The sequence below is a fragment of the Sarcophilus harrisii genome, chromosome 4 (genome assembly GCF_902635505.1).
Source record: "Sarcophilus harrisii chromosome 4, mSarHar1.11, whole genome shotgun sequence".
Taxonomy (NCBI): domain Eukaryota; kingdom Metazoa; phylum Chordata; class Mammalia; order Dasyuromorphia; family Dasyuridae; genus Sarcophilus; species Sarcophilus harrisii.
In genome coordinates, this window is record NC_045429.1 from 245615962 (window position 1) to 245640346 (window position 24385).

Here is a 24385-nt window from a genome sequence, read left to right on the forward strand (position 1 = left end):
TGAGAATAAAGAATACAGGTAAAAGATAGGCCCTGACTTCAAGGAGCTAACAAGTTAATGAGATAGATAGCTTTTAAGCAAATATATATGAAGCAAGATATACAGAATGAATAAGAAATAATTCACAAAAGGAAGGCTCTGGAATTAAAACTGGTTAGGCAAGGCTTCTTGTAAAAGCTGGAGGTTTTGGTATGGTTTAATCATTTTAGGCATTTCCAACCCATCAAGTTTTCTTGGGAAAGACACTGGAGTTACTTGACATTTTATTGTCTAGTTCATTTTACAGATGAGGAAACTGAGGCAAACAGAGTTATATGACTTACTTAAGTTCATAGACCTAGTAAATGATTGATCTCTGATTTTAATTCATGAACATGTCTTTCTGATTCTAGGTCCAGGTCTTCATCCACTGCATCATCTATTTGTGTAGGTGGGATTTTAGTGAGTAATTAAATGGGCCAACAGGACCATAAAACTAAAGAGAGGCTATGATTCTCACAAGTGCAGATAACCCTTTATCCATTCTCTGATTTGAGAAGAAAACAGAAGGGGCAAGAAACAAAGTTATACCCTACTCGTGTGTGTAAGAATAACTATTTAGATGATTTATATTGCTCAAAGAACCAATCTGAATTATTTGCCTTTCCTTCTAATAGGAGAGTATTTCATCCTAGCAATCAAGTTAGTTAGTTTCTGCTTAATGCATTTTGCAATTTTGGGGAGGAATAAAAGGAGTTGCTATTCAAATTCAGAGGTAGCACTTACTAAATGCCCCTTTAAGTGTAAGTATAAGTTAAAAGAATATAAAAAGAAAAAACATTTGCCCTAACTAGCATCAGGCAAGTGGTTTTTGTGGTAGAGAAATCCTTTAATGAATCAACAGCAAATTCTATGGTCCTCAATTATGAGTTAGACTAAGCATGTAAGCTATCCTTCTCATGTTTCACTACCATCTTTCTATAAATATGTCTATTTTTCTATTTTTTTCCAATAATATTGAGAGTAATTGTAGAACAGTTCATGTAAGTTTTTTTTTCTTTTTTAATTTTTAAGTTTATGCATTTATGGCAATGTAAGAGGATTTGGATTATTTATTTTTTCTTATTACCAACAAAATGATTATGTGAAAAAATCAAAAAATTGCATTATGAGTGTTAGCATGTATATATCCAAATAAATTGGTAGAGGACTCAAGAGCTATGTTAATGAGGAGGGTAAATACATTTCCTGTCTAAATAATTGCAGCTAGGGTCCTGGATTTAAATGCAACCATGAAGTGGTAGTTTATCTCTGAAATTCTAGACATAAAAGCATGAGGTCAGGTCATACTGAAGAAGCCAGTCCTACGAGTAAATAGACATTTCTTGCCTATGAAAACTTTATGGAGTGCTACAAGTGCAACCAACTGCCTTTGCATGGGTTCTAGTGGCAGTTGTGTAATGGAAATATCATTGGATTTGGGGATAGAAGGCCTCAAATCAAATTTCAGTATTGCTATTTATTACTTTTGAGATTTTCACAAATTTTTCATGCTCAGTTTCTTCATCTCTAAGACTCAGTTTCCTTATGAGTAAAATGAAGGGATTATATTAGATCAGTTGTAGTCCCACTGCAGTTTTTAAACTATAGTCTTATGGTTTCATCTTAAGTAAAACTGCTATAATTTCTTAAATGAATAAATTGGTTATTTAGTGAATACATTTTTATGATTTCATTTTAAAATTGTCTTGAATTAATCATATTGAATTAGTTGTATTTTAAAATAAACTTTTTTGGGGGCAGTTAGGTGGCACAGTGGATTGAGCACCATCCCTGAAGTCAGGCCGACCTGAGTTAAATCTGGTCTCAGACATTTAACGTTTCCTAGCCTCAGCAAAAAAATAAATAAATAAATAAATAAATGTGTGTATGTGTGTGTATGTATATATAAATGAATGAATACAATGAACTTTTTTCAGTGAGATATTACATTTAAGCAAATTCAGACTGAATATTAATATAATTATATATATATATATATATATATATATATATACATATATATATATATATATATATATATACCACTATACATATGTTGCCTGTAGATCTCCTCATAGTTATCGTGGCAGGTTCTATGAAATTGACTTTTTTACTGTTTAGAAAATAATGACTCAACCATTTGTATAATTACAGATATAGATGTCTTCAAGGTTATGAAGAAGTCTTTGGAGAAGTTGAGACTGATGAATGTGTAGCAGACCTCTGCAAAAATGGAGTTATCAGTATAGATTTAAGTGGCCATTTCTTCTGCCAGTGTTGTCCTCAATTTGCAGGCAAGTGTTTCCCTGGATATCCCACTCCTCTTTAGAAAGGTTGTTAAAGCATTTCTTTGACATATCAGAAATCTAGCTAATTTCTTGATGTAATTATATGTCTTTATTATTTTGTAAAAAGCAAATACCTTCATTTGGAACAGTCATTTTGATTCTCTAAATAGGCAATTACAATACTTATTATGTTGCATTGTTCAGGAAAATGAGACTCAGATTGCTGAGCAGCACTATAGAGACTAGAATAAGAGACAGCAAAAGAATCTACAGAAGAACAAGCAGTCATTTAATCACAGTATCATCCCCCCAGCTCTGCATTGCAGATCTGACTTTGCCTGCAAGGTACATAAACTGATACACCATTTCTTGGTTTAAAAGCATAACTTGGATACTACCCTTTTTCTAGGACTTATGGGGAAAAGAGAAGAGGGGGGAGGAGATGAATGGTAAAAAAAACAAAAAACTATTTTTCTTTTAAGATATACTGAGCAAATTCAGAAGCTGCTCAGTAAAATAAAAAACCTAATTTTTAAAAATAATATTACTAAAATTATCCATCTAAATAAGGTATTCCATTCTCTTACTGGAGTTATGATATTTTTATACTAATACTGACTGTATAGTACTCTATTGTGCTATTGTATTATTCAATGTATCTTTTGAAATTTCTCTTTTGGGAATCCTTCACAATTGTTGAAAGACCTCATTAGAAACTGTTTCTTGTTATTATAATCATATTTCATTTTTAACATTAAATAAATTCCTCCAAGTTATCAAGCTTGTGAAACTCAGTGAGATCCTCAAATTCTCATTCTTTCCTACTAACCCTTACTTATCCAGTCTGTTGGCAAGTATTGCTAACATGAACACCATGTCTCAAATAAGTCTCCCTGTCTCTATTCACTTCACTACCACTCTGTACCACGTCCTTGTCACTTGATGTCTTATGTATTATATTAGGATTCTAGTGTGTCTCATTGCCTCAAATCTCTCACCATTCTACAATATCCTCTACTTAGCTACCAAAGTAATTTTTTGAAAGCACAAGTGTGACCAAGTTCTAATACATTAATAAATGTAGTTCCTCAGCTCCAGAGTCAAGTTTAAAATTCTTTATTGATTTTAAGGAACTCCACAGCCTGTCATATTCTTAACTTCCCAGGCTTCTTTTTTCCCCCTCTCTTTTTATTTTATTGTTTTCTTTTATTTTTCTGGTTAAATATGCATAAGCAATTTAAGAAATATATGTTTCTTTATGAATCATAGTGGGAGAAGAAAAGTCAAGATGGTTGAGTAAAGGCAGGAACTTGCCCAATTTCTCCCCCAAACTGCTCCAAATTCCTTTAAATAATGACTCTAAATGAATTTTAATGCATCAGAACATTCAAAAAGATGGAATAAGATATCTTCCATCCAAAGGCAACTTAGAAGCTCAGCAGGAAAGGTCTGTGAGACCACGTTAGGACTGAGTGTTCTGAATGCCAGTACAGGGCATGTTGGTGCAGTCCAGGATCCAGCCCCAGCCCCAGCCCAAGCCCTACCTCTGAATCAGTGGAAATACTGATGGCTTTCAGACTTCTCAGCCTAGAGACACCAAAGAGGATATAGAAGGTCAGCAGGAAAAGTATGTGGAATCAGAATGGGAGCCTAGCACACAATCCCAGTGCAGTCCTAGACCCAGCCCCAGGTCCAGTTGGACTCAGCATCATTGTAGTGGGAATTCTGAATCAGCAGAAGTGCTCTGAGTCCTCCAGCCTAGAAATGTGAAGACCATGTTAACACCCTGGATACCTTAGAATCAGTTGGAGACAGGATAAACAAAAGTCCTGGGTCTTTATTCTTGGTTCAAGTGAGAGGAATGTATACAGGAATATCCACTCCTTTCTTCTTCATCTTCTGCTGAAAAATCACTCTAGCTTGTCTTACTTCACCCTTGAATCCCTCCTAAAATTCTGTATACACCAACGGATTGAGCCAGCACAAAATAGTGGGTCAGGCCATTTTTCAAGCATATGCTAATAGAGTATTGTCCAATAAGTTATTAGCCTTAAGTGCTCCCTTGTCCAAATGCATCTGCTCAGAGTTCCAGCCCTTTACAAGGGAACACTAAGGAGAACTTGGAAGGTCAGTGGAAAGGGTTCATGGAAAAAAGATGAGAATCTGATGTGAAGTTCCAGTACAGCCCTGGTCAGTGGAGCCTTGCCCCAGCCAGCACATTACATCTTACAGCTACAATGAGGCAGAGACACCTTACAATTCCAGGGTAGAAAAGTGTGCTTGTGGTCAGATTCTTAGAGGGATTTCTGAAAACAGCCGTACAAAACCCCTGAAACTTGGGACAGTGCACTCTCCACCCTGGCAACAGAGCCCTATTTAAGAAAAGAATTTTTTTTTAAAAAGAGTAAAAAACTAGGAAAATGAACAGAAAACAAAGTTTCTAATCATTGAAAGCTATCATAAGGAAGATCAAAACGCACATGCAGAAGATGATAAAGTGAAAACTTCTATATCCAAAGCTTCCAAGAAAAATAAGAATTGGGCTCAGGCCAAGGAATACCTCAAAAGGGACTTTGAAAATCATGTTAAGAGAGATCAAGCAAAAATTAGGAAAAGAATTGAGAGAGCTGCAAAAGGAAATACAAAGAGCTAAGGAGGAGAAAAAAAGCCTTGAAAAGCAAAATTAATCAACTAGAAAAGGAGGTACAATATCTCATTGAGGATAATAATTCCTTAAAAAATAGAATTGAGCAAATGGATCCTAATGACTTTATGAGAAATCAAGATACAATAAAACAAAACCAAAAAATAGAAAAAGTCGACAAAAGTGTGAAATCTCTCCTTGGAAAAACAACTAACCTGAAAAATGGATACAGGAGAGATAATTTAAAAATGATTGGTCTAGATGAAAGTAATGATCAAAAAGAGACCTTGGACATCATCTTTCAAAAAATTAATAGGGAAAACTGTTCTAATATTCTAGAAAAAGAGAATAAAATAGAAATTGAAAGATTCCACCAATCATCTCCTGAGATTCCAAAATGAAAACTCCCAGGAATATTATTGCCAAATTCCAGCACTCCCAGGTTAAAGAGAAAATATTGCATGGAACCATAAAGAAACAATTCAAGTATAGTGGAGCCACAATCAGGATAACACAGGATCTTGCAGCTTCCACATCAAAGTACCAGAGAGCTTGTAATGTGATATTTCAGAGAGCAATAGACCTAGTATTGCAACCAAGAATCACTGACCCAGGAAAACTGAGTATAATCCTTCAGAGGAAAATGTGGTCATTCAATAAAAAGAGGATTTTCAAATATTCATGATAAAAAGACCAGAGCTGAATGGAAAATTGATTTTAAAATGTAGGACTCTTGAGAAGCATAAAGAGGCAATCAGGAAAGTGATATCGCAAGGGGGTTAATAAGGTTCATCTGTTTACATTGCTAAATTGGAGGATGATGCCTGTAACTCAGAACATTCTCATTGTTATAATAGTCAGAAAGAGTATATATAGTCAGAAGGTAAGGATGTGAGTTTAATATAAAAGATAAAATCTATTTTTAAATGATGAAATTAAGGGGCAAGAGAGGAATGTACTGAGAGAAAACGAAAGGAGAAGTGCAATGGTGCAAATTATCTGCCATATAAAAGAGACACGAAAAAACTTTTACAGTGAAGGTGAAGAGATGAGGAGAGGGACAGTGAGTGGAACTTATTCTCATCAGAATTGGCTCTGATAGGAAATAACATATATAAACAATAGGGGTATAAAAATGTATCTAACGCTGCAAGAAAATAGGAGGGGACTGGACTTTGGGAAGGGGGAGAGGGTGATAAAAGAGTGGGTACTTTGGGAAAGAAAGGAGTTGGCAGCAAAACACTTCTGAAGAGAGACAGGGTAAAAAGAGAGAAAATAAATGGGGGAAATAAAATTAGCAATATTGATTGTAACAATTTTCAAAGCAAGTTTCTCTGAGGGAATATTGTTTTCTGAGAAAGATGCTCTCAGGAAAAAAAAGTACCTGGATGAACAAAGTGAAATATAAAAGTAATAATAATGTTCTGGGATGACCAACAGCAAATGACTTTGTTATTCTCAATAGTACAATCATCCACAATTACTCGAAAGTACTTGTGATGAAAAATACTATCCATAAGTGGAGAAGGAATTGTGTTTGAATACAGATTGAAGCTTTCTCTATGTCTCTCTCCATCCCTCAAACATTTTTGCCCATTTGAATCCTTTTCCCTTCTTTATGAACTTCTTGGGATACCAGAGTACCACCACTGAATCAAATGATATACAAAATTTGATTACCTTTTAACTATAGTTCCAATATTCTTCAGAATGTTTGGCTTATTTCACAACTCCAATAACAGTGTATTAATGTCTCAGCTTTCCCACATTGCCTCAAAAATTTATCATTATCATCTGTTGTCAGCTGATCTAAGAAGTCTGTTTAATTTTCATTTCTCTAATCAATAATGGTTTATAGTATTTTATTTTGACTATAGACGGCTTTAATTTCATCATCTGAAAATTGTCTGTTCTCATCCTTTGATCATTTTTCAACTGGGGAATGACTTGTATTCGTATACATTTGAGACAATTCTTTATACATTTTAGAAATGAGCCATTTATAAGAAATATTGTGACCATTTTCCCCAACTTTCTACTTCCCTTTATTATTGTTTGTGTTGGTTTTGTTTGTTCAAACACTTTTCAATTTAATGTAATCAAAGTTGTCAGCTTTACATTTCATAATGTTCTCTAATTCTTCTTTAGTTATAAATTCTTCTCTTCTCCAAAGATATGACAGATAAACTATTCCTTTCTCTCCTAATTTGCTTATGATGTCACCATTTATACCTAAATCATGAACCCATTTTCAACTCATTTTGCTATGGGATGTGAGATGTCAGTTTATGCCAAAAGGCATATTATTTTCCAGTTTTCCAAACAATTTTGGTGAAATAGTGAGTTCTTATCTCAGAAGGTGAAGTTTCGGGGTCTTATTAAATATCAGATTACTCTAGACATTGATTATTGTGTCATGTAAATGCAACCTATCCACCATTCTATTTCTTAGCCAGTACTAAATAGTTTTGATGACTATTGCCTTATAATAGGATTTTAAGTCAGATACTTCTAGGCCACTGTCCTTTGTATTTTCTTTCATTAATTCCCTTGATATTCTTGATAATTTGTTTTTTCAGGTGAATTTTGTTAGTATTTTATCTAGCTCTATAAAATAATGTCTTTGAAGTTTGATTGATATGGCACTGAACAAGTAGACCAATTTATGTACAATTGTAATTTTATTATATTAGCTTGGTCTACCCATGAGCAATTGATATTTTTTCCCAATTTTTATATCTAACTTTATTTGAGCAAGTGTTGTGTGATTGTGTCCATATAATTCTTGGATTTGTCTTGATAGGCATCCAAATATGTTATTTTATTATGGTTATTTTAAATGGAATTTCTCTTTTTATCTCTGTTGATGAATTGCCTCAGTAATATTCAGAAATGTAGATGATTTATGTGAGTTTTTTATGTATCCTTCAACTTTGCTAAAGTTGTTAATTTCAGGTAGGTTTTTTTATGATTCTTTGGAATTCTCTCTCCCTCTCTATCTATCCACATATCATATCATCTGCAAAGAGTGATAGTTTTAGTTTTATTCCCTCATTGCCTCTTCTAAATCCTTTAATTCATTTTTCTTTTCTTCTTGCCAAAACCAATATTTCTTTTTTTTCTGTAATTATAACTTTTTATTGACAGAACACATGCCTGGGTAATTTTTTGCAACATTATCCCTTACACTCACTTCTGTTCTGACTTTTCCCTTCCCTCCTTCCACTCCCTTCCCCAGATGGCAAGCAATCCTATATATGTTAAATATGTCACAGTATATCCTAGATAAAATATATGTGTGCAGAACTGAACAGTTCTCTTGTTGCACAGTATAACTTGGATTCAGAAGATACAAATAACCCAGGAAGAAAAACAAAAATGCAAAGAATTTACATTAATTTCCCAGTGTTCTTTCTTTGGGTGTAGCTGCTTCTGTCCATCATTGATCAATTGAAACTGAGTTAGATTTCTTTGTCAAAGAAATCCACTTCCATCAGAAGACATCCTCATACATTATCGTTGTTGAAGTATATAATGATCTCCTGGTTCTGCTCATTTCATTTAGCATCAGTTCATGTAGTGTCTCCAGGTCTCTCTCTATTCATCCTGCTGGTCATTCCTTACAGAACAATAATATCCCATAACATTCATATACCACAGTTTGCCCAACCATTCTCCAACTGATGGGTATCCATTCATTTTCCAGTTTGTAGTCACTACAAAAAGGACTGCCACGAACATTTTGGCACATACAGGTCCTTTGCCCTTCTTTAGTATCTCTTTGGGGTATAAGCCCAGTCGTAGCACTGCTGGATCAATGGGTATGCACAGTTTGATAGCTTTTTGAGCATAGTTCCAAATTGCTCTCCAGAATGGCTGGATGTACTCACAATTCTACCAACAATGTATTAGTGTCCCCGTTTTCCCACATCCCCTCTAACATTCTGCATTATCTTTCCCTATCATTTTAGTCAATCTGACAGGTATGTAGTGGTATCTGAGAGTTGTCTTAATTTGCATTTCTCTGATTAATAATGACTTGGAGTGTCTTTTCATACAGCTAGAAATAGTTTCAATTTCTTCATCTGAGAAGCGTCTGTTAATTTCCTTTGACCATTTATCAATTGGAGAATCAAAGCCAAAATTTCTAGAAAAACGTTGAATAATAATGCTGATGATAGGCATCATTGTTTCTTCTCTGATCTTATTGGAAACATGTACAGCTTCTGTCCATTACAAATTATGCTTGCTGATGGTGTTACATAGATGCTGCTTATCATTTTAAGGAGAGCTCCCTTTATTCCCTTGTATACTAGTATTTTTAAAGGAATGGGTACTGTGTTTTGTCAAAGGCTTTTTTTGTATCTGTTGAGATTATCACATGATTTCTATTAGTTTTGTTATTGCTATGGTCAATTATGAATATAATTTTCCTGATACTGAACCAGTCTTGCATTCCTGGTATAAATCTCACTTGATCATAGTACTTTATCCTGCTAATAAATTGCAATAATCTCTTTGCTAATGTTTTATTTAAAATATTTACATTAATATTACTTAGGGAGATTAGTAATTTTCTAATTCTGTTTTGACTCTTCCTGGTTTAGATATCAATACCATATTTGTGTCATAGAAGGAATTTGGTTGAACTATTTCTTTATCCATTTTTCCAAATTGTTTACAGTGTTTTGGAATTAATTATTCTTTAAATGTTTGATGCAATTTACTTATAAATCTATCTGTCCTTGTGGGTTTTTTTTCTTAGAGAGTTCATTGATGGTTTGTTGTATTGCTTTTTCTAAAATGTAGCTATTTAACCAATTTGTTTTCTCCTCTGTAATTGTGGTAAATATATATATATATATATATATATATATATATGTTAAAGTATTCATCCATTTCATTTAGATCAGGAGATTTATTGAAATGAATTTGGGCAAAATAAATCTTAATTATTGCTTTAATTTACTCTTCATTGGCGATAAGTGTACTCTTATTAGAGTTAAATTTAAAATTCTTCATTGGCTTTTAAGGAACTCCATAGCCTGTCTTCAAACTTTTTCAGACTTCTTGCTCATAAGTCCTGTCTTTCTTTCTATCTATCTATCTGTTTGTAATGATCCATTTACATTGGCATCCTTGTTGTTTTGCAGTCTAACTTTTTGTTTTTAATCTTACAGTTTTGGATTATACCACATGCCTAAAATAATCTCACTTCATATCTCCATCTCCTTACTTCATTTACTGCTTTAAAAATTCAACACAAATACCACTTTCTGGAAGAGGTATTTCTTGTTTCTTTTGCCTTCCCAATATTTATTGAATATTTCTAGTAGACTAGAACCAATTACAATTATAATTTCAATAGTGTCTATTTGAATATATGCAACAACTTCCTAGCTTTTATTATTTGCATTTATCAAGTATTTAACAATAAAATTTATACTTAAAAAGATAGACATAAAATTTATCAATAGAAAGAAATTTGAAAAGCAAATTAGATCATCATTTTATAGATATTAATTGTACAGAATTTTAGACAAATAATTATATAAGTCAGGGACTAATTTTTTTGTTTGTTTCTATGATAGAAATCTTTGGCAGGATTCAAGCAACATGACATGTGTGGGTTTGGGTATGGAATAAGACATTATCTGATTTGAAGGCCACAGAGATCTCAAGATGGTGGGCTGGTCCAATGTCAGCAGCGAAAAAGAAAGATGAGTTCACTCCTACCTCCTATTTAATAACATACTATTTTTTCTATTGATACTATTTAGTTACTAAGCTAATTTTTATCTCTACACTACTAAAAGGTTGCAAATGATGTTATTATAGTCTGAATTCATCACTCTGAAAGAAAGCCAAATCACTTCATTCTAGTTATAATTGTTTCTACATATGCACATTCCTAACTCACAAAAACTACACCTAATCATAGTTTTGAAATAACATAATTTAAATATTAATGAATAAAAAATAATAGTAATACATTTCTGTCAAATAATAATAATGAAGACTATATGAAAGTTACAGAAAATTTGCAAATGATACCATATATATGTCTAAATATAGATAAATAGATATGTTTTATATATATATATATATAGTTTCCACAAACTCATAGTTTCCACAAAACTCATCCCAAATTCAAATAAACTACAATAAATTGTGCAATTCTAGCATAATTTGCTAAATGTTGCATTTCAGTAAGGAAACATTATTTTCAGGAATTTAATTAAAGTTTTAGCATCACAAATATTCAGTGTTGTGACTAATGGTTAGCATATCTGATATTTCTCCAATAGAATTAAATTTTGAAAGAAAAACACAAATTTTACTAATTAATTGTGATAATTAAATTGACACAAGATAAACCACCATAAAGTGAATGTTTTGTTGCTTTTGCTTTATATTTGATCATGCAGATGAAGTTTTGAGCTGAAATTAAACAATATTGAATAATGGAAAACTGTTGCAGATGATTCTTGTTCACATGTTTTAGCAATCTTCCAAAATTAATGACAGTATTTTTATGATGGTATATTTTAGGTCACTGCAGAAATAGAACACAGAACCAAGAATAAGAAATATTTCTAATATTATGTCTCATTTATTGGCTGGATAGTCTTGAAATATAATAAGAGCTAGTATTTGAATTTTTAAGGTTTCTACATTAAATTACATATATTATCTTAATTGGTCTTAACAATGCTGTGAAGAAAACGTTACTATTATCCTCAATTTTCATTTGAAAATATTGGAGGTTAATTCAAATGATGGAAGATAACGAAGGTTAACTGATTTCCCAAGAATTACACAGCTAGTAAACATATGAAGAAGGATTTGAATTCATCTACTCTCAGCTCCAAATCTAACATGTGATCAATTGCTTTATATATATATTTTTTCAATTTATTCACCAAATAGTTGATGATTTTAAAAAATCCATTTGTCAATATGTCATATTGCATCCAATACTGTTTGAATACTGTTTCAGTCACTTATGTGTGATTTTCTATTTATCCTGGATAATTACTTGCCCTGATATTATCTCAATTTTCTCATCTATAAAATTAGAATAATATTAAATATAGGAATTTTATCAGTTTCATGGGATTATACATCATAGGAGAAGAACTGTATGTACCAACTAACTATAGAACTGCTAGTTAAATTAACTCATTTTATAAATGAGAGCTTGAGATCCAGAATTTAAATTACTTGTCCATAATTACACAGGAAGTAACTAGTAGAGTGGGTTCCAAATTCAGGTATCTTAACTCCAAGCTCAGTATTTCTAGTTCTGAAGTGCTATTTTAAATTCAGTACAAAGCCCTCATCACTCATAGGGATTGTTTTCTTTTAACTCATAAAAAATTTCATTCTATAATACCTAAACCTATTAATGCATCTCACATCTTTGACCTTCATAATTGAATTATATCTGCATTCTTACAATCTGCATTCACTGTGATCCATAGTATCCATCCTTCCCTTATTGGATTGGTATAAATTTAAAGAACTAGTGTTCTTTATCTCTAAAAATATTAAAGTTAGCCAGAGATTTACACTTAATTTGTATTACCCTATACAAAGATTGTCTTTGTAGTCACTTTCATGGATAAATACAGCTTCATATATTAATTGTATTGGATGGCTGATATGACTTATCTCAATAATTAAAAATTTTTTAATAAAATTTTATTTTTCTTCAGTTTAGAAATGTGAAAAAACAAATGCCACATATATGTGTGTGCATGTATGTGTATGTATATGTATAAAATAATGAGAGAAAATCTTAAAGCACAATTCAAATTTACTACAAAATCACACCATGGAAGTAAAGAGAATTATTAAGAAAATATCATTTGAGTTTTATAAGAGAACTATGGTATACACATATATGATGATAATGTTCTCAGATTATACTCATTTTGATTATGTTTCTTTGATTATATGTTTTCTTTTTTTAAAAAAATAGATTTTTTTTTACCCCAAGTATGTGCAATGATAGTTTTCAACATTCATCTTTGCAAAACCTTGTGTTTTTGATTATGTTTTTTTCAACCAAAAGACAAAAGCAAATGGTAATTCATCAAAAAATTAAATGATATATTGTTTAATTAACATACCTGCTTATATCTTAGCTGTACAAATCTGGCTATTAGCCAAAGCCCAAATATTATATTATTACTAGTAATATTACATTGGTATCTCAAATTCCAATTTTACCTGTGACAACATTTAAAGTTACTGTTTGTATTTCATATATTGATGCCAAATAGATAAGAGACTTACTGACATTATCATAAAAAAATAAAATTGTTGCAAGTGTTGTAAGTCAATAATCATCTAAAATAATAATTATGTCTTACATTTAACTGAACATACCAGGAAATATATTTAATTGTAATATTTGTGTTTTTACCATGTTGAAGACAAATACTTTTTGGAGCATTGATAACTACTAATAATAATTATTATATAGAACTTTATAGTTTGCAAAGTGTTTTATATCACTATCTCATTTAATACTTAGAATCAAACTGTGAATTATGTGATATAATTAACCATTCTTTGTTGCATTCTCTGAAATTTGTTATAATGCATGAAATATAACTGTCTCTGAAAAATAAAAAAAAAATCAATATCATTAAGACAGGAATCTAAAGGCAAATGGTGATTATGAATGAATACATATGTCTTGCCTGCAACATGTTAACAATTGAGGAAATAAAAACAATATCATCAAGGACTTAGACAATAAGAAGAGAAATTAGATTAGTTAACAGTGAAAGATAACAGGTGAATAAACACTTGTTATTAATTATTATTATTAATAAACATAAGTTTATTATTGAATGAGTACAAATTTTTCACTTGTACTCATAGACATTTAGGAGAGAGAAAGTCCACGGATAACTTTTGCCCCCAATTGGTAAAGTTAAAGGAGAGTATGAAGAAGAATTTCATACTATTAGTTGGGGTTGTTGAATTCTATTTTCTTTTTATGAAAGGGAACTTCCTGTTGTGGAGATAATATATCCTTATGGTTGGTTGTGTATTTTCAGATCAGGTACCTGAGAGATGGAGAATGTAAATCATTTCCCCAGTGTTACAGAACCTGTAAATGTACAAGTCAGTAGGTAGAACCCAGATCTTCCAGACTGGGTACTGTAATCCAGTACTGTAGAGGGCGGAACTTTGGAGAAATATACTTGAAACAAGTATACTTGAAACAAGGTATTAACTCAATGGGATTGATGAGACGATTGTTTTCTAGTTCACATATATAATTAGTACTTAGCATTATGATGTAATGGTTCTCTAAGTTCACACATAATCAGTAGGCTGTAATGATAATAAGGTATATAAAGGCTAAGAAGGACTGGAAGAGAAACATTCTATATTTGATAATCCTCATGGTGGCTCTTCTGTCTCCTGCACTATGGGGGAGACTGTTAGACTGGCAGACTGGCAGACTGCTAAAAGAAACTGGGGACAATAAGTTAGACTATGAGTCAGACTGCTGAAAGAGACTGCTGGAACAGACTGGTTCAGACTGGGAGACTGAAGAGATAATAAAGACTTTGGACTTTATACCTGACTATTCTCATGATTATTCTACTGAGACTAAGGCTGTCCCAAGGCCCTCCAGCAAGCTAGCCTAGGTATTACACAGTACAAAATCCATTATGCTACAATGTCTTTCACTGAATTGGTTCAATTTTATGTATGAAAAAGATATTTTCTAGATGTTCTTTAATAATGCTAAATTTCACTTTTTAAAATTATTTCTTCATATACATTAAATAGAATATAAATGAAAGTAAGGTTTTGTGGTAATTTGGGATTTGTTTCATAAAGAGACCTTGAAGTAATGTTTTGAAAACATTTGACCAATTGGTGAATATGAGAAAAGCAGATACAGACTTTAAAACTGTTCATGTGTTCATGTGACAGTCTCATGGTCACTTGGACACTAATTATAAGAAAGGACCTAAAATTAAAAGCAGGTCAGAAAAGAAAATTCACAAGGAAATGAACTTTTGAATGTACTGGATAAGATAAAACAGGACTCAGGAAGATCTGAGTTCAAATCTGGCTTCCAACACTTATCAGCTGTGTGCCTCCATACAAATAATTTACAACTGTTTGTTTTAGTTTTCTCATCTATAAAATGAACCTGAAAATAAAATGACAAAGTATACCAGTATTTTTGCTAAGAACATCCCAAATGGGGTCAAGAATATCTTGACATAACTAAAAACTTATGAGACAACAGGAAATGAATTAAATGATATAAGAAGCTAATATTATCAAAAATCAATTAAAATTATTTACGACGGTCAAATGTTTAAGTACATACACTATTCACCAACCAACTTTAAAAGATTAGGAACAGGCCTTATCAGATAAAGAGAAATACTTTACATGGACATCTACATTGTCCAGTAAATAGAAAACTAGATGTGGAGTAGGGAAGACCCGAGTTAAAATTTGGTTTCAGACACTTTCTACATGACTCTCAGGAAGTCACGTAATTTCTGTTTTGTTCAGTATTCTCATCAGAAAATGTTGGTTACTAGTAAGAATTAACTTCCAAAATTATTGTGAAGATCAAGTGCTTGCCTAATATCTGGCATATAGTGACAGCTGCTATTATGTGATGATGACGATGATAATGATGAAGTAGTAGTTTTAATAGTAGATGTATTATTAGTAGTAGTAATAGTAGAAAGAGAAGAAAAAGAAGAAGACTATGATGATGATAATGATGTCATCCTAGGAGCATAAATTTTCCTGGCTATTCTCTTCCAATATATCTATATCTATATATCTGTTATCTATAAAATCCTTATCTAATAGTTAGATGTCATCCTAGGAGCATAAATTTTCCTGGCTATTCTCTTCCAATATATCTATATCTATATATCTGTTATCTATAAAATCCTTATCTAATAGTTATGCAAGAAATAAGTGTGTCTTTGTGTGGAAGGAGGGTGGCCAGGAAAATTTCCTCTTCATTTATTTAACTATTCTGTCAAATGAAATATATTTTACTTTGAACTGCTTGTCTTCTACTTGACCTGGTTTAAAACCAAGCACTGATGGGTACTTATGAGTTGTAATTTTAGAATGGATGCTGAACCCAAACACGTTTTGAATCTTGTGTAGCTTTTTTGTGATGGTCCACATTTAAGTAAGAGCCTTAAGAAACAAAAGTTGATTTTCTTTCTTGCTTGCTTTTCTTTTCTTTTTCTCTTGAGAACAATATCTTTTTTTTCAGACAGTTAGAGGGGACATATTTAGAGGATATAAGTATAAATTGACTTTAATGTAATAATATAAAAGAGAAAGTAGGGGTGTAAAAGGAATTGTACTGGGAGAAGAAGAAAGGAAGGTCAGATGGGGGTAAACTACATCACAGGAAAAAGCATTATATATATATATATATATATATATATATATATATATATTTCAATTGTGGGAAAGAAAGGGGGAAGATGAACATCATTTGCACCTTAATCTCATCAGAATTGGTTCAAAAAGGGAATATCATACAAACTTCTTTTGGTATAGGAACTTTTCTCATCCTATAGGGAAGTAAGAGGGGGGAAAGGATAAGAAAAGAAAGCCTAATAGCAGGGAGGTCAGAAGTAGAAAGGGAAAAAAAAAGTCAAAAAGAGGAGAGAGGCTGAAAAAGGAAGAGTAGATTGAGGGAGGTGGTTGTCAGAAGCAAAATAATGTTGAGGACGGAAAGGAGAGAGAAAAGTATAACTTGAAAAAAATTGGATGATGGAAAATACAGAGTTAGTAATTTTAACTGTGAATATGAATGGAATGAACTCTATTATAAAATGGGAGTGGATAGCTGACTGGATTAAAAGCTAGAATCCTACAATATGTTGTTTTTTAAAACAAGAAACACATTGGAAGCCGGGGGATATAGAGAAAATAAAGGTAAAAGGCTAGAGCAGAATTTATTATCTTCAACTGAAGAAGAAAAAAAAACATAGGTAGCACTCTTGATCTCAGATTAAGCAAAAACAAAAATAGATTTCATTAGATAAGGAAGGAAATTACATCTTATTAAAGGGTACCAGAGATAATGAAGTAATATTAATACTAAACACATATACATCAAATGGTATAGCATCGAAATTCTTTGAGGAGAAGCTAAGTGATTTGCTAGATACTAAAACTATACTAATGGGGAATCTCAACCTCCCTCTATCAGAACTAGACAAATCTAACCATAAAATAAACAAGAAAGAAGGTGTTGAATACAATTTTGGAAAAAATAGGTATGGTAGACCTTTGGAAAAAAAATTGAATGGGAATAGAAAGGAATGCACTTTTTTTCTCTCAGCTATGCATGAACAAATATTGACCATGTATTGAGGCATAAAAATCTTACAATAAAATGCATAAAGGTATCCTTTTCAGATCATGATGCAATAACAATTACATGAAATAAAGTGTCATGTAAAATAGACCAAAATTAATTGGAAACTACATTATCTAATATTAAAGAATGAGTTGGTGGAAGAACAAACCATAGAAATTAACAATAACTTTATCCAAGAGAATGATAATAATGAGACAACAAGCCAAAATTTATGGGATGCAGCCAAAGCAGTTCTTAGGGAGAAAAGTATATCTCTAGATACTTACATAAATAAAAGAGAGAAAGATAAATTCAATGATTTGGGCATGCATTTAAAAAAACCAGAAAAAAATAAATTAAAATCCTCAATGAAAATAAAAGGGAGATTAATAAATTGAAGTAAGAATACCATTAAAGTAATAATCTGAACTACGAATTGATTTTATGGAAAAGTCAACAAAATACACAAACCATTGGTTAATTTAATTAGAAAAAGGAAATAAGAAAAACAATTTACCAATATCAAAAATGAAAGTGTGAATTTGCCACCCAATTGTCTACAAAAATCTGATAATCTAAGTGAAATGAAGAAAATTGTCTCACACATGGAAGACACTATAAAAAATACTGATTTGCATTTTATGGATGCTGTTGTATTGTACTTTGATGTCTTTGAATTACAATTAGTGTCTTTGAACTACAAACCTCTATGTTGGAAAACAAAGCCACATTGCTCAGCTGTTCTCAGTTACCTGGTGTACCATAGTACAATTCCAGTAAGTTTAACAATGCCTTATGTTGGCAACAACTTCTTTTCTGTAACTGGGATATTTTGTAATGTCCCTTTCTTTGCGTCTTTACTAAATGATCTGCCAATATTTAGCTTTTATGTACCTTTTTTCCAAGAGTAGTTCATGGTTCCATAATTGATCATAGTTCTTTTATAATTCACACTCAAACTATAGACAGCTGGAGAAAACCTGAGCCATTATTTTATCTCTGGAAATCTTTTACTTCTGCCTAAACTATCAATCCTAACCAGAGCCTGTGATCAGACTTATGATTAGAATAGTTCTTTTCAATTCTCATCATTAGAATTTTATTTTATAAAACTACCATGGGAGGAGGAAATCTTAAAAGTGTCATATTAAGTTGGTGACCATTGTCTTATTTCCCCACCAATGGGAGCATTAGTGAATAGTTGACTGGTGAAATTCTGAACTGGCCATATGAATTCACATACTGAGAAACATAGGATGATATGACTTTCTGAGCCACTATCAGCAATATTTTAAAGATTAAATTTTATTCTTATTTTAACAGGAGGAAAAACAACACTTTTTTAAAAAATATAGCTCAATGATGTTCACTTTGATACTAAAAATATAGAGTCACTGTAGAAATGTTTGTTTTAGATCTTTAAAAAAGAAATTGCCTGTTATAAAAAACCATGCTGATTACATAAAATATAAGTCATGCTAGAATATTATCTCCTTTTTTGACCAATTATAAAACTTTAAGTTCCAGGAAACAATATATAACATATTTTTAACAAAACATTTTTTAGTAAAACATTATTTATCATATTATATTTATGTATCTAATATATTTACATAATATATATTTATATTTACTTAACTTTCTGAATATATTTAACAAAACTCTTCTTAGGAGAAGGGGAAAATGTGTAACTTAAACAGCATTGTAATTAGATTTAGAACTAATTGAATCTCCAGATTCAGAAAAAAGTTTTACGAAAACTAACCATTTTCTACTTTTGTGCATATAATACTACATCTCATTTGTTCATATCTTTCCAAGCCCTCCTACCTTGGATTATCCCTTTATCACCTACCAATTATGCTGCTTTCTTTCCAAATTGCTTATGTCACCCCCTACATAAGACCATTTTTTTTTTATCTCAGTCATAACTACCCCATCTTTGACACCACAAAAATTACATTGTTTTTATTTCCAAGAGAAAAGCAGGGGGACAGAGATAGTGTGCATTTATAATATGCACATGTGAAGAACAAACAAGGTAGCAATAGTTTGGTGATACAACTGGACTTTGAATATAACACTAACTAGCTGTGTTATTGGAACAAGATGTTTAACTTTTCTTTAGTCATGTCAAATTTGTATAATAATGGCATCTTCTCAGAGTTGTTATGAGGAATCAGTGAGTTAAGATTTGTAAAGTACTGATTGTTTAAAGTGGCAGTGCATTTGTTAGGTGTTTAATAAATGTTTGTTACTTTGTTCCTCCTTGTAAGAGACACCAGAATACACAGTTCTTAATGTTATCTACCAGCATTATTAATCCATGATAAATTGGATGTTGTCCATAATAATTCTCAAGTGAGTTCATAATCAAAAAACAAGTATATAAATACTGAACATTATCAATCGAATTTATTGGAGCAGTTACTGAAATGTTATCAACATATCCTGTGTGTGCCACTGTGAAATCACATTATTAATATTTATTGATATTATATATAAGGTACATGCATCTTTAAGATATTTGCAACTTTAAATATGTTGTATAATTCCATAAAATCAGCTTTTTGTAATACTTGATATTGTTAAAATATTCATTAGCCGTAAGATATTATGAGTTATTTATATGGCATTTTTATCTGTGACAGCAAAATGAGAATGTAAAATTTCATTACCTCGCTATATCTTTGTGAGACAAGTTTTTATTTGTTATTTTGGTTTTTTTCCTCCCCTATTAATACAATTTCCAAGTAAAGTACAGAATGAGTGCAACAATTACCTTACTATATCTCTGAGGGGCTATTTAAAAAACCTTTATCATTCCTTAAAAAAGCTTCAGTTCAATCCACTCATTGGCATTCTTAAAGTTTCTTTCAGGGAGCAATATGGTACAGTGGATAGAGTGTCAGGCCTGAAGTCAGAAAGAGTTCTCTTCCTAAGTTCAAATTTGTCCTCAAATACTTACTACCTGTGACCCCAGACAAGTCACAATCCAGTTTGTCTCACTTTAATCATTTCTCATGTGCTGGGGAAGAAAATGGCAAATCACGCTAACATTTTTGTCAAGAAAAGCCCAAACAACATTACAAAGAGTCAGACACTACTAAAAGATGGCTAAATAAAGTCACTGCCATTCAATTCATCATAGTTTTATTTATCAATACTATAGAAGTGAAGGAATATACATTCTTTTGACTATGGAGATAAGAAGATTGTTTGAACTCTTAATCCTTCTTAGGAGGAAATCAAAGATGGGTTAGGATCCTGAGGAGAATTCTTTTGGAGCCTGTGATTCCTCTCCTCATATTCAAAGTTTCTGAATATGAAAAATAAATCAAATTAATTCATTTATCTCACTGAGCTATTTATTCTGTTTTTTTGAAAGACATGAAAAAGTTTTCCTTTTAAAGTGGGAAACCCCTTCCCCAACTAATATTTAGTTTTAAAATTTAGAAATGTGAGGATACACATTTACTACCATAAAGTCCTCCCCTCATTCACATGAAAACATTACATTTTCCTCCTTCTCAGCATTCCTCTAATAGACAAGTTTCTGAAAGTTACTTCAATAAGTTCCTCTAAAAAATGTATTTTTCTAAATGAGCAAAAGATAACATGCATTTTTTTTTGCAGCCAGAGAATTTCATAAGATATTGCTAATCTTCACACAATCTAGAATGTTGAACAAAAGCTAATAAAAATTTCAAACCTAGTAGCTCAAATTACAATTTGGGAAAAGACACAATTGTTAAGTTCTTGTAGAGATATTATAAACACTCTCACCTTTTAGGGAAACCATGCACTATAATTGGATAACAACATGTTTAGAGTAGCTAATATTTCCTGACAAGTTAAAAATAACACTTCTTCCATGTGCAAGTTACTGGTAATTTAAAATTTTAATTTAATTGCAAGCATGGAAGAGGCAGGAAAATGAATCAAATAGTGATAGCAAATTTAAGCTATTTCACATTATAAGAACAACTTAATTTTTTAACTCATATGGTAAGTAATCATTAAATTGGATTCAGTCTCCTAATTTTTTAATAGATTTCATGAGCACTATATATGATTCAAATAATAAATATCTGGAAGTCCCCAATGATTTTACAACTTAATACTGTTTGAATATTTATATAGCATTACAGGATTTTAAAAGCATTTCCTGAAGAATGGATTTCACAAGTACACCTTATTTAGAGTTATACTTGGTAATTTCAGTTCCTCTGAACTGAAAAACAGAAAAAAACAATATCCCTGTAATAAATCAAATCAGCCTGTCAATGAGCATTTATTAACTATCTAACATGTTCTAAGAACTATGCTAGCAACTGGCTCTATAAAGACTAAAGTGAAACAATAGTCCTCAAGTCTCATACATTTTATTAGGAAAGATAATGCAGATACTCATTAAAGGATGGGTTTCAGGATGTTAGTTATTGGGAAAAGGTATCAGAAATTATATGAGCAAAAAAAAATCTCAAAATTGTTTGTCCCACACAAATTCAGGAAATAAAAGGATAATGGGAATGTTGAGACTTGTTCTGAGATATTAAATAAGGTATTCAATATTAAAGCCTGGAGGAAATTCCTATAAAAGATAATTAAGAAGGTGAAACAGGTCTTGAGACCTGCCATATTTTGAATGGTTAATAAATGAAGAAATTGAGAACATTCAACATGGAGAAGAAATTAATAGGAGGCAGGACAAAAATAGCCATTTTCAAATATTTGGATCATGTTCATGTAGATGAGGAATTCACCAGTTAATTATAGTAATTATCATTGACTTCAAGAGCAGAACTAAGAAGGCTAAGTAGAAATTTCATACAAAATTAGAATTTGTTAGAAAAAAAAACTTTATTAAAATTAAGTTATTAAAAATGTAAGTAGAATTAAAGTAAATCCACCATCACAATGATCTTTAAATAAAGAATCTACATTATTATAGATAGAATAGAGAAGTGATTCTTAATAAGTTATTTGTTGGATTAACTTGACTCTGAAGTCACTTCTAATTTTTAATTTATAAATCTATAAATGAATTGGTTTACTTAGATTTGAATCACATCTTGAATAACTATTTTGCATGTGATCACAAAATGATATTTAATTTCAATGTCTCAATTATCTTACCTGTAATGCTAGGATATTAATAAATATATTATCTAGTTCACCAGATTATTATAACTATATAAATATGTTATTATTATTGTTTAATACCATAAAATAAATTTAGCATGTGCATGAATTAATGCACATACCATACAAGAAAATTATTCTCATAATTTAACAATGCATATACATACATATATCATTGGAAGGTCTCCTTAATAGATAACCATATGCATTTTTGTGAAAATAAATAAATTGATACATACATATAAGTAATGCAGCATTATGGTTCTTTGAACCCAGCAATAACTGTGGGCTTTCCAAAAAGGCTTATTTTATTTTAAATTATGGGCTTACCAGAAAGGGAATGCTCTCGAAAGTTCTATTTAATTAGATCCAAAAAGGATATATATGTAAATATACACATATACATACTTATATGCATATGCATTCACACATATGCATAGGTTTCAATGCATACACACATATATTTGCATGTGTCTAATATTCATGCATACATTGTTGCTGTCATGTGTATATATACATATATTCACATATATGTATATGTGAATATATGTATATATATTCACTTGTGTATGTACATACATATTCCTAGAATCCTCAGAAAAATTCATAACTAGAATCTAGAAAAGTGATTAAATATATACTTCTTTTTGGTTTTTTTTTTGGCTTTGTCTGGCTCTTCCGTACCAATAAATGAAGATTACTTAGTCTGATGTACAGAAATTGCAAATTGAGTTGCTGGATGAAATAAATATGTGAATGGAATTATATCTCCTTGAAGTATTGAGCAATATTATATTTGCATACATATATATGTATGTATAAAGTTACTTAATAGGTATGTAGATAAGAAGAAAGACAGACAGAGACAAAGACTGAGAGTCAGAGAGAGTGTTGAGTGTTGGACAAACTACAGATAGATGCAACATTAATATCACAATGGTTCTTAACCTAACATCTGTGAACATACCTTTTTTATAAACTAAAAATTCAAAATTATTATTTTTATAATATTTTACATATATATAATATAAATATATATATGGTGTTTTATATATTAAAAGAATTATACTGATAAGGGTTTCATAAGATTTACCATCTTACCAAAGCATTCTATCTCACACACACACACACACACACACACACACACATACACACATACACACACAGACTTCTTGAAGAATCTAATATGATGGAAAGAACAGTAAAACTGACTGAATTTTATTTGAATCTTATTTATTTATACTCTTTAATGACTATTTAATAGAGAACTGCTCAATGAAAACCAAGAGATCAAGCACAGAGAAACTATTTAGATTTTTGCTCAATTATTTTTTGTTTGTTTTTTGCTATTTTTAATGTTCTGCAATATACCTCTACCACCACCACCACTACCACCACCACACGACTATATCTTCTAATTCTATGACTATTAATATTTTATTAACATTCGAATATTATAGATAAAGGAATAAAAATTTTCCTTGGACACATAGAAAGTAGGTATCAAGCTATAATTTGATCCCAGGAAAACTGATTCAATTATAGACTAATAGAATAGCAGTTTTAAAAACACCTTATAGTCAAGGAAATTTAAACCATAACTTAATAAAAATAGACTCTCTATTCTATATAAAATTTATACATGGTTTCCTTAAAGACCATGGGTGAAAGGAAACTCATTAATTCTCCTTCCATATTCTCATAGGTTTAATTTTTAAGAAAGTGTTTTCATTATATTGATTCTAAATCTTTCTATATAAAAATTTTACTCATCTTTCCTAGTTATGCTCCTTAAAGCCAAAGATACTGATAATAAAATTTGTATTTTGTATCTATATTGACTGAATTCTCATTTTTTGAAGACTGAATTTTCAAAAGCCTATTTGTTACTTT